Source organism: Sciurus vulgaris (genome assembly GCF_902686455.1).
Source record: "Sciurus vulgaris genome assembly, chromosome: 6".
In the NCBI taxonomy this organism is placed as follows: Eukaryota; Metazoa; Chordata; class Mammalia; order Rodentia; family Sciuridae; genus Sciurus; species Sciurus vulgaris.
Window position 1 is genome coordinate 162576142 of NC_136466.1, and position 13940 is coordinate 162590081.

At 36.7% G+C, this 13940-nt stretch overlaps 1 pseudogene across 1 annotated transcript; it reads left to right on the forward strand.

Annotated features, from left to right (window-relative positions):
- Positions 1–6591: 6591 nt before the first annotated feature.
- Positions 6592–6869, forward strand: LOC306663528 (26S proteasome complex subunit SEM1-like; annotated as a pseudogene). Its single transcript has one exon. The product of its transcript is annotated as a 26S proteasome complex subunit SEM1-like (transcript).
- The last annotated feature ends 7071 nt before the right edge of the window (positions 6870–13940 follow it).

Here is a 13940-nt window from a genome sequence, read left to right on the forward strand (position 1 = left end):
CTTCACAGCAAACGGGTTTTCAGGGATTGATCTCTGAATCTGAACACAGGACACATAATCTCCCCCTTTGCGTCTATCATCTTCATACCTACACTGCGGCCATCCTATGTGACAGTGGCCCCAGATATCAATACCTACATGAAGACACTGGAAAGGCACACATTCATTTCAAGGACAGTTCTGTTAACTAGACTTTCATTTAAGGTGATTCCCATTGTCCCCCACAGCCAAGTTTCTGCCAGTGTGACCACAATCCACCATTCACTGGTGGAAGACAATTACCCACGTTTCTATTAAAATTATTTATATAATGGATACATGAGTGTAAAGTGGCATCTGGTTTCCCTCATGACTTGTACCAATTTTAACTTCAACTCAGCCATGACACTGTGGTACACACAGGGTTAGTTTGGGCACTGCTGTTTGTGAAATATTGGCATTTCCAAGTTATCAGCTGAACGTATCAGGGGAGAAAGCCTAGTTCCATAGGAACAAAGGGTGGAAAGGAAATTTAAAATCAAGTGATGTTATAGTTCTGGGCACCTACTTGAAAATCACAGGATAAGCCTACAAAACAAGCCCTCACAAAGTTATAAGGAACATTTTATTTATTGAGAAACAGAAAGTGTTTTATCCCATAGACAAGGGGGATATTAAGCAGTAGGGCAGGTGCTAATGATGGCATAGATGTGGTTGAATGGAAGTGACTCCTGACACTTTGAAGAAATTAAAAGGACATTGTCATAGTTCAGACCTGAAGAGTTCCAGAAATACCTGTTGGCTGAAGACCAAGGGGGCTCATGAATGAGAAAAGGAACAACTTGGGATCACAGCATATTCCATCTTTGTCTCCAAGGAGGTGGACTTGTGAGCCCTGAATATGACAGTAATGACAACTATTGAGGCAGGAGAACATCAGCCATTAGAACTTGATAATGTTCACTCATTACTGGACCCAAAGCTGATACAGGTCTGCTAACACATGTTGACGATCTGTCAACTTGACCATTTGTTCAAAGAAACTTTCGATCAGGAATATAAAGTGATAATCTGCAAGCATTGTCATGCTCACTACATAAAATTTCTGAAAATAAATTACTGCAGCTTTTCTTCCAAAACAGCAGTAGAAGCTCTCCATTTTTCTTTATTCTTTCTTCTTTGGACAATAGATTTCTCACTTGGGCAAAGAAATCACTTATCCTACAGTTGTTTACTTATTGTGATTCATTTTAACCACCCTCCTGCCATCTGTATCCACCAATTTCACACTGTTATGTCATGAACTTCATCCCATCTCAATCAGTTTTCCACCTTTCAATCAATATCCTTTCCTAAACTCTCCATTCTGAGACTATATTGAGTTTCTGCCAAAGTGATGATCTCTGCTACTGAATTAGGTCCAATAAACTTAGCTTTGCTTGGTCAAAGGTTTCCTTGGTTAGCTTCTGTTCTGTTTGTTTAGTTATGTTTTGTTTGTCTTTTGTTAAGAGGAGGAGTTGGCAATCAATAGGCAGGAAGAGTATTAAATTAGTGTTGGACTTTATCAGTACATATTTAAACATACTGATTTTGAAGGACTTATAAAATATTCCAGTAGAAATCCTCAACCAGATAAAAATGCTGATCATTCACAAAGATTATTTTAACTTTAACAAAAATTCACATAGTGATAGCTAACTACTACAATCCCCCAAATTCGGGTGTTGAAATACTAATTTTCAAGAGGATGGGATGTGTGGACTTGGGGTGATGGTTAGGTCACAAGGGTGAAGCACTCCTGAATGAGATCATAGAAGAGGACACTTTTCTACCACATGAGGATAAAACAATTAATGCGAGGAAATGGCCCCTCACCAGACACTGAATTTTACCCTGTTTTGGACTTTCCAGTCACCAGAAGTGTGATGAGTAATTTTCTGTTACTTATGAGTCACTCAAGGTAGTATTTTGTGGTAGCACCCAGGCATACAGAGGAACTGACATTCACTAAGAATATATCATTTTCCAAGTGTTAATCTTAGAATTTCACATGCATTAACACTCATAAAAATAATTTGAGGTAGGTATGATTATCTGGGTTTTATAGACAAAAAAACTGAGTAAACGAAAGTCAAATAATTTACTCAAGGTCTCAAAACTATTTGGCATTTTTACAACTCTGCTAGGCTTTCTCTTTGTGAATGATTTTTGTTTTCTTTCACTTAAGGACAATGTACCTCCTCACACATACATAACAGTATGATCACTGGTATCCACAATATTATCACTTCAGTATATTTTCTTTGTATACAGTAAGCAACATTTTTAAATTGCTTCTAATGTCTTGCCTCCATTACCTATTATCCTAAATTTGGTTTTAATGATCCATTTCCACAATGTATTTGTAAATACTACAAATGCCTGCATTCATTGAAATGATGCACTTAACCATATTAAAAAAACAAAAAAAAAACTCATATGCAGTCTACTTTGTTCCAATTTCCAGAAGAAAGACAGAAATGTTAAATTTATGTCTGCATCACACAGCTTATACCAGGCAGAAGTAGAACAAAGTCATCATATCTTTTCATACCCAGATGCATGGATCTTTCACAATCATTGCAAAGTATTTTAAATTGTTCATTTAAAGTTTTGGACATCATTAGTTTCTACCAGTAACATTGTTCTGACCCTTTAAAAAAATCAACTAAAAAGAAATTGTAACTGAAAACAGTCCCCCCAAAATTTTAGTCTACTCCTTGCCTTTACAAGGCCTGACCCCTGTGAACTTATGAGGCCTGCCCTCTGCCTCCAAGCTGCTTTTGAATTATTTTCCTACAGGCATAATTTTTCACTGACCTGCTTTCACATCTGATGATAATTCTGTTCAACCTAGACAGCCGTGTTTGGTCCACTGTGGGGACTGGCTACTCAAAAATATGGTTTGTGGATCAGCAGCCGCAGTCTCAGCAGGAGATGACTGGAATTGTAAAATCTTGGGTCCTTAATGCATCAGAGACAGGATCCCCAGGCTACTCTTACACACATCAAAGTTAGAGAGCAAGTCCTAGGCAAAATGCACATAAAAAAATCCTGGTCTTCCTTGAAATATTTGAAAGCTTAATATGTTTTTACCTGAGCCATCCATAAGTAGCAGTGATGTCATGCACATTAGTTCAGAGAACATGTATTTGTGAGAAATTACCGCTACTTTTATACCAAGTAGAATTTACTATTGAATTAATGCAAAATTGTATTGCCCAAAGTCATCCCATGTTCTTGTGTCTTATTTACCCACACTGACCATAATCTCCTTTCAAAAGTTCATCTATTCCATTCATTATGAAAACATTCTCTTGTGTCACTATTAAGTTTGACATTTGAATTTAAATGTCAATAAATTCAGAAACAGGAACCTGTGAGCAATTAGAACATGCCCTTCACTTTATTTAAAAATAAGCAGAATATTGTCACCATGAGGTTCTGATAACATTTTGTAAAACAACAAATAAGACATTTCAAGAACAATTAGACACTAAATCTGTGAACATCAACAACTTTATCTCAAGGCAACTATTTCATCATGATCACATAATACCCATGAAAATTACTATTGTAAATATTTTTATAGTTATGAGAAAACAAAATGGTAGACATTAAGCATATATGTACTATTTTTGAAAACAGATTAATAGTATCACATAATAATTATAGAGGAACATACTAATTCAGTTGTCTTTTTTTTTTAAATACAATATGCCAATAATGACTGTCACTAAAATCCATCTTGCTATGTGTCTCCATGGAAATCAATTTAATTACTTTGTTTATTACCTGGAATAGAATTTTGTTGTTCAATTCCATTCCCTTGGATCAATACTGCTCTAAATTACCATTCTGATCTGTTTGCTTACTTTGGATCATTGACTAATTTCTTTCATGATTTTAAAAGGGAATTAGAAAATCATCATTTCAAACCACTGCTTTTCAGCCACCTTCCTAAAATACTTTCCAAACACAATGTTTCTGGTAGTTTTATATTCACACTGCCTCCTTCCCAGCTCCTGATGCCAGAGAACACCTTAGTACTGAGACCACTTATAATTATAATGCTTATTAGTATTTTGCATGAATATCCCTTTTATCTGAAAAGCATGAGGTATTTTACAACCAAGTAAGACTCAAGTCAGAGACCCCCACTGAGATCAAAGGAGAGCTGAAAAATTATGTCTACCAGCAATTGAAGGAAGATTGAAGTTAGGAAAAATAAATTACAGAGCTTTAGACAGGTTAACACCTGCTTCCTCTACTCTCTGATTATTGATGTTCAAATCCACAGGTAGTCGGAACTACATGGTATTTTGTTCTAGGATAACAAACTCATATTTTAAGAAGTTTGCTCTGTTCTAACTTAAGATACAAGCCTCATTTCAAATAGTGTTATACTTTTTCTCAAACGTTTCAGATTAAATATGATTTTATTCCAAAGGGCATCAAATAAGCTTCATATAAAAGATAAAACGATGCAAGATTTTTGAGAATTTCAGATCTTTGGTTATAGTAATATGGAGGCAATTCAAATTAAATATATGTAAAATAAAGATTGCCCCCAAAGCAGCACTAAAAAAATAATGATTGTAAACATATTAGTGTAGATTTATATATTGAAGATGAATCTATGCATCTTAATATGCATAGCTCACACAAATTAAAATTGTATGGTTTTACATCTATTTCTCTCTAGTAATATACTACTAATATGATTCAAAGTTGGCTTCTCCATATGTAAACCCTCATTGGCTGCTTCTGTCATTTAGCCTAGGGGTCACCACATATTCATCTTCAAAAACAACTTTTCTCAAAGATCCTCTGTAGGCCAGTAATGACCCCCAGTCTTCAGGACGTCTGAACCCATGTAACCTACGAAATTAGCCTACTTGGAAAAATGCATTATTGCCCTTATAACTAAGTTAAGGATCTTGCGGTAGGAAATTTCTCCAGGGTTATCCAGGTGGGCCTCAATGCAAGGGCATGCATTATTATGAGAGAAAGACCAAGGGAGATTTGCCTCGCACAGAGGAGGTGGTAGTGTGACGCCAAGGCAGATATTCCAGCGATGTCGCCACAAGCCAGAAAACATTTGCCGCCACTGGAAAGCGGGGAAAAAGTCAAGCACAGGTTCCTCTGAAAACTCCCAACGGGAAATGGGTCTGAAGATACCTTTATTTTACCCCCATTAAACAGGTTTTGTATTTTGAGCTCCATAAATATAAGATAGTAAATCTATTTACTTTCAAGCCCCCAAGTGTATATTAGTTTTGTTACAGCAGCCACAGCAAACTCATGCACACTTGCAATATGTTCATCGTCCCCCTTCCTTCATCGGCTCATTAAAATGCAGCATTAAGTGACCAGCCAGCTCCCTCCTTCCGGCAGGCTCCTAGGCAGCGGACTGCTTCTAGAAAAAGTCTTCAGGAGAGCCGATTGCTGCCTCTAGAGCTGTGTCGCCTAATGGACCACAACAGACCTTCTGCATTTCCTGCCATATTATTTTTCTGATGTCTGCCCTCAGCTGTTCACGTGGCCTCTGCCTGTAGCACTACTCTTGTTCCCATTGCAGACTCTCTGGTTATAAGACTGTCAATTTAACTCTAAAGGAGGACTATTTAGGAAAAAGTATCATTCAGACTTTGATTCCATTCCCTACCTATGGCCATCTTACTTCTGTTTCATCTTTTCCTCAGTTACATGAAGATAATTTCTCATTAAGCCTAAATACCTTTAATTTTAATTGAAATAATATTTGAGTACAGAGAATATGTAGTTTCTCCTTTTTGTTTTCTTAGAAATTTGTGAGGATCTTCAAATATCAGTACTTTAGGCAATTCTTCAGAATGTATTAATTTACTTTATTTAGAAAGTAAAAAGAAGAGTAAATATACCTATTTTGTAACCAATTTTAAAAATATATTAAAAAGCAGTTTGTACCTATCCTATTTTATGTTGCCAAAAAGCTAAGTTCCTGATTAAACATTTTAACTAAAAGGAGCAACACAAACTTCCTGTATTAAACCCACACTATTTTTTAAAATGACATAAAGGATTATTGTTTTAAACCGGGAAGCACTAACATTTGTTTTATGAAATTGTTTAATAGATTATTACATAACTGTAGCTTTTTTTTCTGTTAGTATTATTACTATAGCAATCACAAATGGTAGGTACTATATACTGGTGAATATTATACTCACAGTAATGCACCTGCAGCTGTGACCTGAGAGATCAATGTCCAAAATAAGTAAATAATATATAATATACATCCTTAAAATTAGGAACAGACTTAAGGCTATTCCATGACCCATAAGAGGATAAGTGGACCCCACAGTTACTTGGACTGCACAACACACACCTCAGCAGACTTCCGCTCTCTCCTTGGTTTCTCTAGTTCAAAGACCCACACCTATGGAGGTAACAGAGAGCTGTTCATTCCGATGGATGGAGTAGGAGACAGCTACCAACTCTTTCCCTCAGGCTGAGAATTGGAGGATTTGAAAACATTGTGAGCTCCAACTTTCATACCACTTTGGGCAGTATTTGGCTAGGAGGGTCACGATGTCAGAGAAAAAACAGCTGGTAGACTTGGGTCTCCTAGAGTAGGACGAGGAGTTCGAGGAGTTCCCTGCTGAAGACTGGGCTGGTTTAGATCAAGATGAGGTTGCACATGTCTGGGAGGATAATTGGGATGATGGCAATGTAGAGGATGACTTCTCCAATCAGTTACGAGCTAAACTAGAGAAACATGGTTATATAGCATCCAAAAGAAGTATCGAAGTAGCCTAAACTTGAACTGTATACTAAATTCTAGAACCCGAGAACCCAGGATGGAATACTTTAAAAAAGCATTTATTTCATTATCTGCTTGAATTATTTTTGTTTTTGTAACACAACATAAAATGATTTGATCTAAAAAAAAAAAAAAAAAAAGAAAACATTGTGAGTTTTATACAATCAAAATAGAAAGTGTTAAGACAGTCATTAATTGGGGTGTGCTCTTTAGGGATAAAATTATTTATGAAGATTGCAGTTTTAAAAAGAAGATTCATTGTTGATTGTCCAGTTCATTTGACAGCATTTCACACATTCACTTTATTCTGGCATACTAATGGGGGATCAGGGCATATAAGGTAAAATGGGTTTTCCTGCTTCCACCGAAGGCACATCTGGGTGTATTTCGCATACTATTCTGTTCTCTGATCTCTCATTCTTCTGATTTTCCTCTCATTTCCCAAGTCTGCATTATGCTTTGTTGAATTCTATTCATTTTTCCAATTCTAACTAAAAATTCCTTGGTGATTAATTCTACTTTTCTTTCTTTTTTTTTTTTTTTCCACTATTTTATCTCATCCTTGAGGACTTTTTTGTCATTATTTTTGTCTGTTGTTTGGTTTGGTTTGGTTTGTTTTTTGTTTATTGATTCATTGTACACAACCAGGGTACAACTTTTCATTTCTCTGGTTCTTCACAATGTAGAGTCACACCATTTGTGTAATCATACACGAACATAGGGTAGTGATGTTTTTCTCATTCCACTATCTTTCCTTCCCCCGCTCCCTCCCTACTCCTCGTTTCCCTCTACACAATCCATCTTTCCTCCATTCTTCCCTTACCCAGTCCTCCAATGTTAGGTATCATCATTCACTTATCAGAGAACACATTTGGCCCTTGGTTTTTTTGTATTGGTTTATTTCACTTAGCATGATAGTCTCCAACTCCATCCATTTACCTGCAAATGCCATCATTTTATTCTTCTTTACGGCTGAACAATATTCCATTGTATGTGTATATATATACATATATGTGTGTGCATGTAGTCATTATTGTAAAACACCCTTACATACCTATCTTTAACTCAGTGTCCCCATCTGGAATTCAGCTGTGGCTTCCCATATGACACCTGTAGGTGCATATATATCCATAATTCAACTCTTGATCAAAAAGATAAGAACTTTACCCAGATAAGTGAAATGCACAAACACTAGTTCTAAAATTTTTATTTGAAGTATTATTTGCCTGAGTGTATCATCTTGAGTTTTTGAAAATTACAAGGGCAAATCATTTTGGGTGTTTTTAAGGACACTTTAAAAGACAACCAAAGAAACTACAAAATCCACTAAAAACTAAAATTATAGATGATATATATTTTATATACTGAATTCAACCAATTATATGTATTATATACAATTCTATCATAAAATGTGGAGTAATTGTAATATCTTTTGTGAGTGAAATGAACAGATACCTAACATGTAATCTAAAGAGGGGTGGCTTGGGTTATTTTTGTTAGATATGTTGTATGCTGAATTCATCCTTGAAAATTTTTGAATTATGGAGGAAAATTAATCACTCAGGATAAACTGAATTTATATAGAAAACATGCAACCGATAAAATATGGTTTTGATCATTTTAATTGTCTAATTCATACGCGATAAAATCCACCTATTTCAATTTTACCACTCAATGTAGAACAACCATCACGTCATGATATAGCAGATTCCTGTCATGCAGCAAGGGCCCTTCTGACACTAACCTGGCAATCACTGCCTGTCCCTCTCCTTTTGCTTCTGTACTAATATTTTCCATAAATATAATCAGAGAACATTGTCTTATTGTATCTGTTTTCCTGTTTTTAACACAATGTTTGTAAATAGAAAAAATACTTTCTTCATAGACTAAATTTAACTTTGAGAATGTGGAAAAAATCTGGGGAACCCCGAAGGGACTTACACTTGTCTGTTTCCAGGCATCGCGTCTCCTTCAACACCAGCCATTTCATTTCATTGACTGGAGACAGAGTGAGTGGATTTGGAGTTCATCAACTTGCATTGATGATTAGGATGATAGATTATAATACCAGTTTTGGTTTGGGATCAAGAAGATCTTGATTTTCTTTTCTTTTTCTTTTCTTCTTGTTTTATTTTAAACAAATGGGGTACAACTTCTTTCTCCGGTTGTACATGAAGTAGAGGCGTACCATTTGTGTACTCATACATTTACATAGGGTAATGATGTTTGACCCATTCATTTTTGGTTTTTGGTTTTTCATTTTTGGTGCTCTAATTTTACAGAAAAATACGGATGGAGGCCTCAGTAAGACTTTCTCTATCTTTCTAATAAAATGCAGTGGTGATGTGTGGGGTAACGAGAGCACAGTCCCAGGAAGGACATGGGTGTAAATGCAAGCCTGTGTGTGCTTCTCACTTCCCTTTCACTGAACCAGAGTTTTCCCATTGGACTCTGTTAAAGCACCACGCTGCTCTGATCTGGCATTTGGGAGATTTTTGAGCTACTACAATAAATGATAGTAGAAATGTGTTCAATATTAGAGAACAATTTCTAAAAATTGAAATAATCTAATGAGGGAAAATGATACAGGGGAATACTGCTGGCCTTATTTGCATGAACAGGGTAAGGAGTTAGTTTGAGGCCAGCGTCGGAGGGAGGTGTTTGTCAGTGGTGAGGCAGTTCGTCCACACCTGAAAGATAGGATTCAGGCACAAATGCAGACAGTGAAAGGGCATCACGGTAGGAGTTGGCATGGATTCTCCCTGAGCACTTATTTATGAGGGAATACAGCTAATGCTAATGAACTCAGCAGTGAAGGGCTGAGTATCACAGAGAGAAGATACTCTAGATACTGAGAAGCTTTGGATGTTGAAATTCACAAGTAGTGTGATGGACATAGTGCAAATGTGATCACATATCAAAAGCTAAATCTTTCAAGGAGAATATGGAAGTGATAAAGATTAGGTGCATTACAGCAGGAAATTGAATTACATGTAGTATGATTTAACTTCATAAATCCAAAGCTGATCTTTTGAGAGAGCGTGGTACCCATTATCTGGAAAGGACTGTAAGGAACAGCCAGGACAACCCATCTGCAGGGCAAAGGAACAAAATGCACAGAAAGGAAAAGCTGAGAAGGCTGCCAGGGTTGGGAGTTCCCGACAATCAGCTTTGATTTCCTGATAGAGGCAGGCATGAAATGTACACTAAAAGGGAGATGCCTCTTCTGAAGAACTTGCTGCTGACAGATGAGGGGTTCCCTTGAGCAATGAGGAAGATTTGAAAAGTTGGAGGGAAGAAAACAAAAACAAGTTGGATAGGAAGGGAGAAGTTGCCAAAGAGGTTCCGGTGAGTAGTATGGTCACCAGTCAGGGCAAACTGGTGGTCCTGAGCTCTTTGGTGACTGAGATTAGCAGAGGGAGCAGCCATGATGAGACACATCCTCGGGGCTGCAAATGAGAAATGGTGGTGAGGAGGGAATATTCTTAGAGAACTGTGATGATCCTTCCACAAGTAAGTAGATTTTGTCAACTCTGCTCTTTCCTGCCCAGTAGGCACTGGCAGTCAATAGCTGAAAGATCCTTCCAACAAACAGAAATCTTCACAGATTCTTTAAATCCTTGCCTAAGACTTTCTGTCCTAGTCAGAAGACCCTGGTTTGAAGTAAGGAATTAGATGATAGACATGTGAGAGTCAATGTTCTTGACTTCTTTTTCCAACCAGTTGAGCATATTGATGGGAAGTAGTAGCTCTCTCTACTTTAAAATTCTGAAGGATATACCTCAACGGAAGGAGACGTTGACAAAGGTCTATGATAAATTTCAACAGAATAATTTGTTCTGAGTTTCTCACCCACTTGAGATTTGGAAAATCTTGATTAGCCTGGTCTCACATTAGAATAAAGAACCTATTATATTCAAACAAATAATACCACTGATCTAAAGGTATTTTATATGGAATATTTCTCATTTACAACCACAATAGGATTTAATATAAAATTTCAAAATATTAAATTCTTATAAAAGTGATTTTGACTTGGTAGTTTACTCAAAACTTAGGCTTCAATCAAGATACTCCTATATATTTACATGGTATTTGATGTACTTCAATGAAATCAGCACTGAAAAGTAGCATGTATGTTTGATTCACTAATTGACAAAGAGAAGTAGTTTGAAAACATTTCAATTCATCTCGTAACCAAAAGTACATGTGGCTTACATATCCATTCAATTCCCTGCTGTCCTATACCTCTTTGTCCTATAGAGCCCCAATTCTATGAATAGTTAGCTCTCAGATAAAATCTCTCAGCTCCATCAAATTTTCAGTACCCAAGAAAATCAGGAACTGTAATGCAGAGAAGGTAGAACAGGGTGATTTTCTTCAGATCTCAACAGCTCTGTTAGGGTCAGTACCTTATCATATATACTAAGGAATCAGAAATTCCACAGGGAGTTAGTGCAGATATCAGCCATTGAGAAGCGTGTGTTAGTGCAATCCCAGTCCTTGGCATGAGTTGGGACATATGATCAGAAATCTCAGCTAAGATCCTGTAAGCACAGTTCTGAAAAGGTTGTCTTGCACTTGTTCCCCTACTGGCTAAATCTGTTTTATATGCCTTGGAAGGATAAACTGTATGCACCTTATACAAGTTGGTCAATAAGCTAGGAAGAAAAAGCATAAGCTCTTCCTTTAGTCAAACCGTAGACACCTGACCATTTTATAATTGATTTATTTTTGTTGTTAGGAGCCTTATCTCCTGCTTAACTGTTATAAATTAATGCTTTTTGCATGCGAAGGAAAATAAACAGTGATATTTATGAAGAGAAAAAAAATTTTAAAAATAAATTAATTAATGAGTCTGTAATTAGAATTAACCCATCTTATAACTGAAATTTTAAAACACTGTTGTATTTACTCATTTATTTTATCTACTACGCAGTAAATATTGAAATGTAACATTAAATTTAACAATCAATAATACTGTTAAAAAATGAATATTAAGTTTTGCCTAAAATTTTCAAGGTGCTTTTATCTGAAACTTTATTTTTCAGTAGTAATCAGATCTGCTGGAATCTCTGGTGCTACATTATTTGTAATCATTTTACCTATATGTTTAAACTCAGAGTAACTTTTTAATTTTAGCATCAACAACAGAGTTTTTGGATATGCAATAAGACTTGAAAGCAATTCCTTCTAATTCTGTATAAAAAGATGCAGATATTGTAGCATAAAACACTCTTGCTGCTACGGATTGTTAGTAAGGTCTGATTGATTTGCTTAGATTTAATTCTAAAACTTATCATGGTCCCTCTTTACACTGAATAAACAACTTAACCAGAACAGTGAAAGACCCACCCAGACTAAGCACAGACTGTTTTTTAGAACTATTAGAGGATTTTTGAAAAGTGGATCTGGTGATGATTTTGTTTTCTCTGTTTCATTTTCTTTCCTTTCTGCCCCACACCCACCCACTGTTCTCTGATGGAGACTTCAGAGGGAGAAATGCTCAGCCCTGTAGTTTCCATGGAAGGTCTTGGCCGCTGGCCTCATGCTTCATTAACTGCTATAGAGAAACGAGAGGTCCGTGCTAGTGGTTATCCTGCAAAGAGCTGAAACTTCTCTGTGGTATTGTAGCACGTCCCCTTCCACAGCAATTAATGGATGTGACCTGAGGAGCCACAACCACTGCATATGAAGGAGACATCTTCACATTTTCTTATGTCACAAAAGATTATGAGATGTTTTGGATCATGTGAAAAAAAAATCAATATTCTAGACTTTAGTCTCTGGCTAAAAAAGGAAAAAAGGTATTTTCTGGCTGACTGGTTGTCTGAGACCAATTTCTGATTTGCCAGCAGTAAACCAGTGCAAGTAGCTTCCTGTGAACAGGGAAAAATAGAACATATTTTGGATCTGACTTCAATATTTCCTGCCAGCTGAGCTATTTTTGACAAAATGACTTGAGTAAGGAAAGAGAATCAATCAATCAACAAGGTTCTTTTTCTGAAGGCAGTTTAAAAGTGGCAATTATTTTTAAACATTTTGTTTTCTTGTTTCTGTATTTTTAAACCACAACTGAACCATGTAATGTTACCTCCTGCAACATAAGCAAGACGTACTGAATGGGAGTCCTGCCTCTTCATTCATTTTCTTTGGGTTAATATCCTGATTCCACCCTCTCTTACAAGGATGACCCTCAGCTTACTTGAATGCTCTGTTCCTCAGTTCCTGATTTGTAATGGTTGAATGATGTGTTTACCAGTTTAAGAGGGTTATTTTAAGAATATGAGAAGAACATATATGTGCTTAAACTAGTAGATGGCACATATTAGATAACAAGAGTCTCAGTTATGGTCATTTCCCCAAAGGCAGGTGCCCCAATGGACACAGAACTGGTATCACTGTACATACTCAATGATTAAGAGGGTACAGAAGGACCTAATGGAGGGCATGAGGACCATAGTTATTGATAGCATATTATATTAAGGATTTTTTTCTAAATAAGTAGACTGTCACTGCCTTTGCTATAGGGAGGGGAATATATAAACCTGGGCGATGACGGATGTTAGTTTATTTCACTACAACAGAATTCAATTTAATGTAAGTAAATAAATAAACTAATGAATAGAATACAAACCTCCATAAAACAGTTGTCTGAAAAAATATGTAGCTAATTTCTTACTCTCTGGTCTTTTCTCTGGGAGGACTCCTACTGATTACAAAGAAAATGAATCAAGGAAGTATTCAAGTTAGTTTAAAGTTAGTCTTACGAGATTTTCTAAGTGTAATCTTGGAAACTGTCAGTTTCTACAGAAATTTCACTAAAAGTCAGTGTCTGTGATGTTCTGTTGAGAAGATGGCCTGACTGACTAGGGTCTAGTTCTTGCCTGGGTCTTGTTGGCAACTGCTCATCCCCTGAGCCAGGCATGTGTCTTGTCCTGCTAAGTGTCTCCTGCTCTTTTGGTCACTTGGGCTGCAGTGTTATCTGCTGTAACTCAGAGGTCAATCTTGTGTGGGTCTGGGGAGTGAGCTCTGGCCACATCCTCCCTCTTCCGCTTATGCAGCACCCTGACCTTGGATCTCTGCTGCTGCCGTGGGCCACTCTGGTTGACTAGTG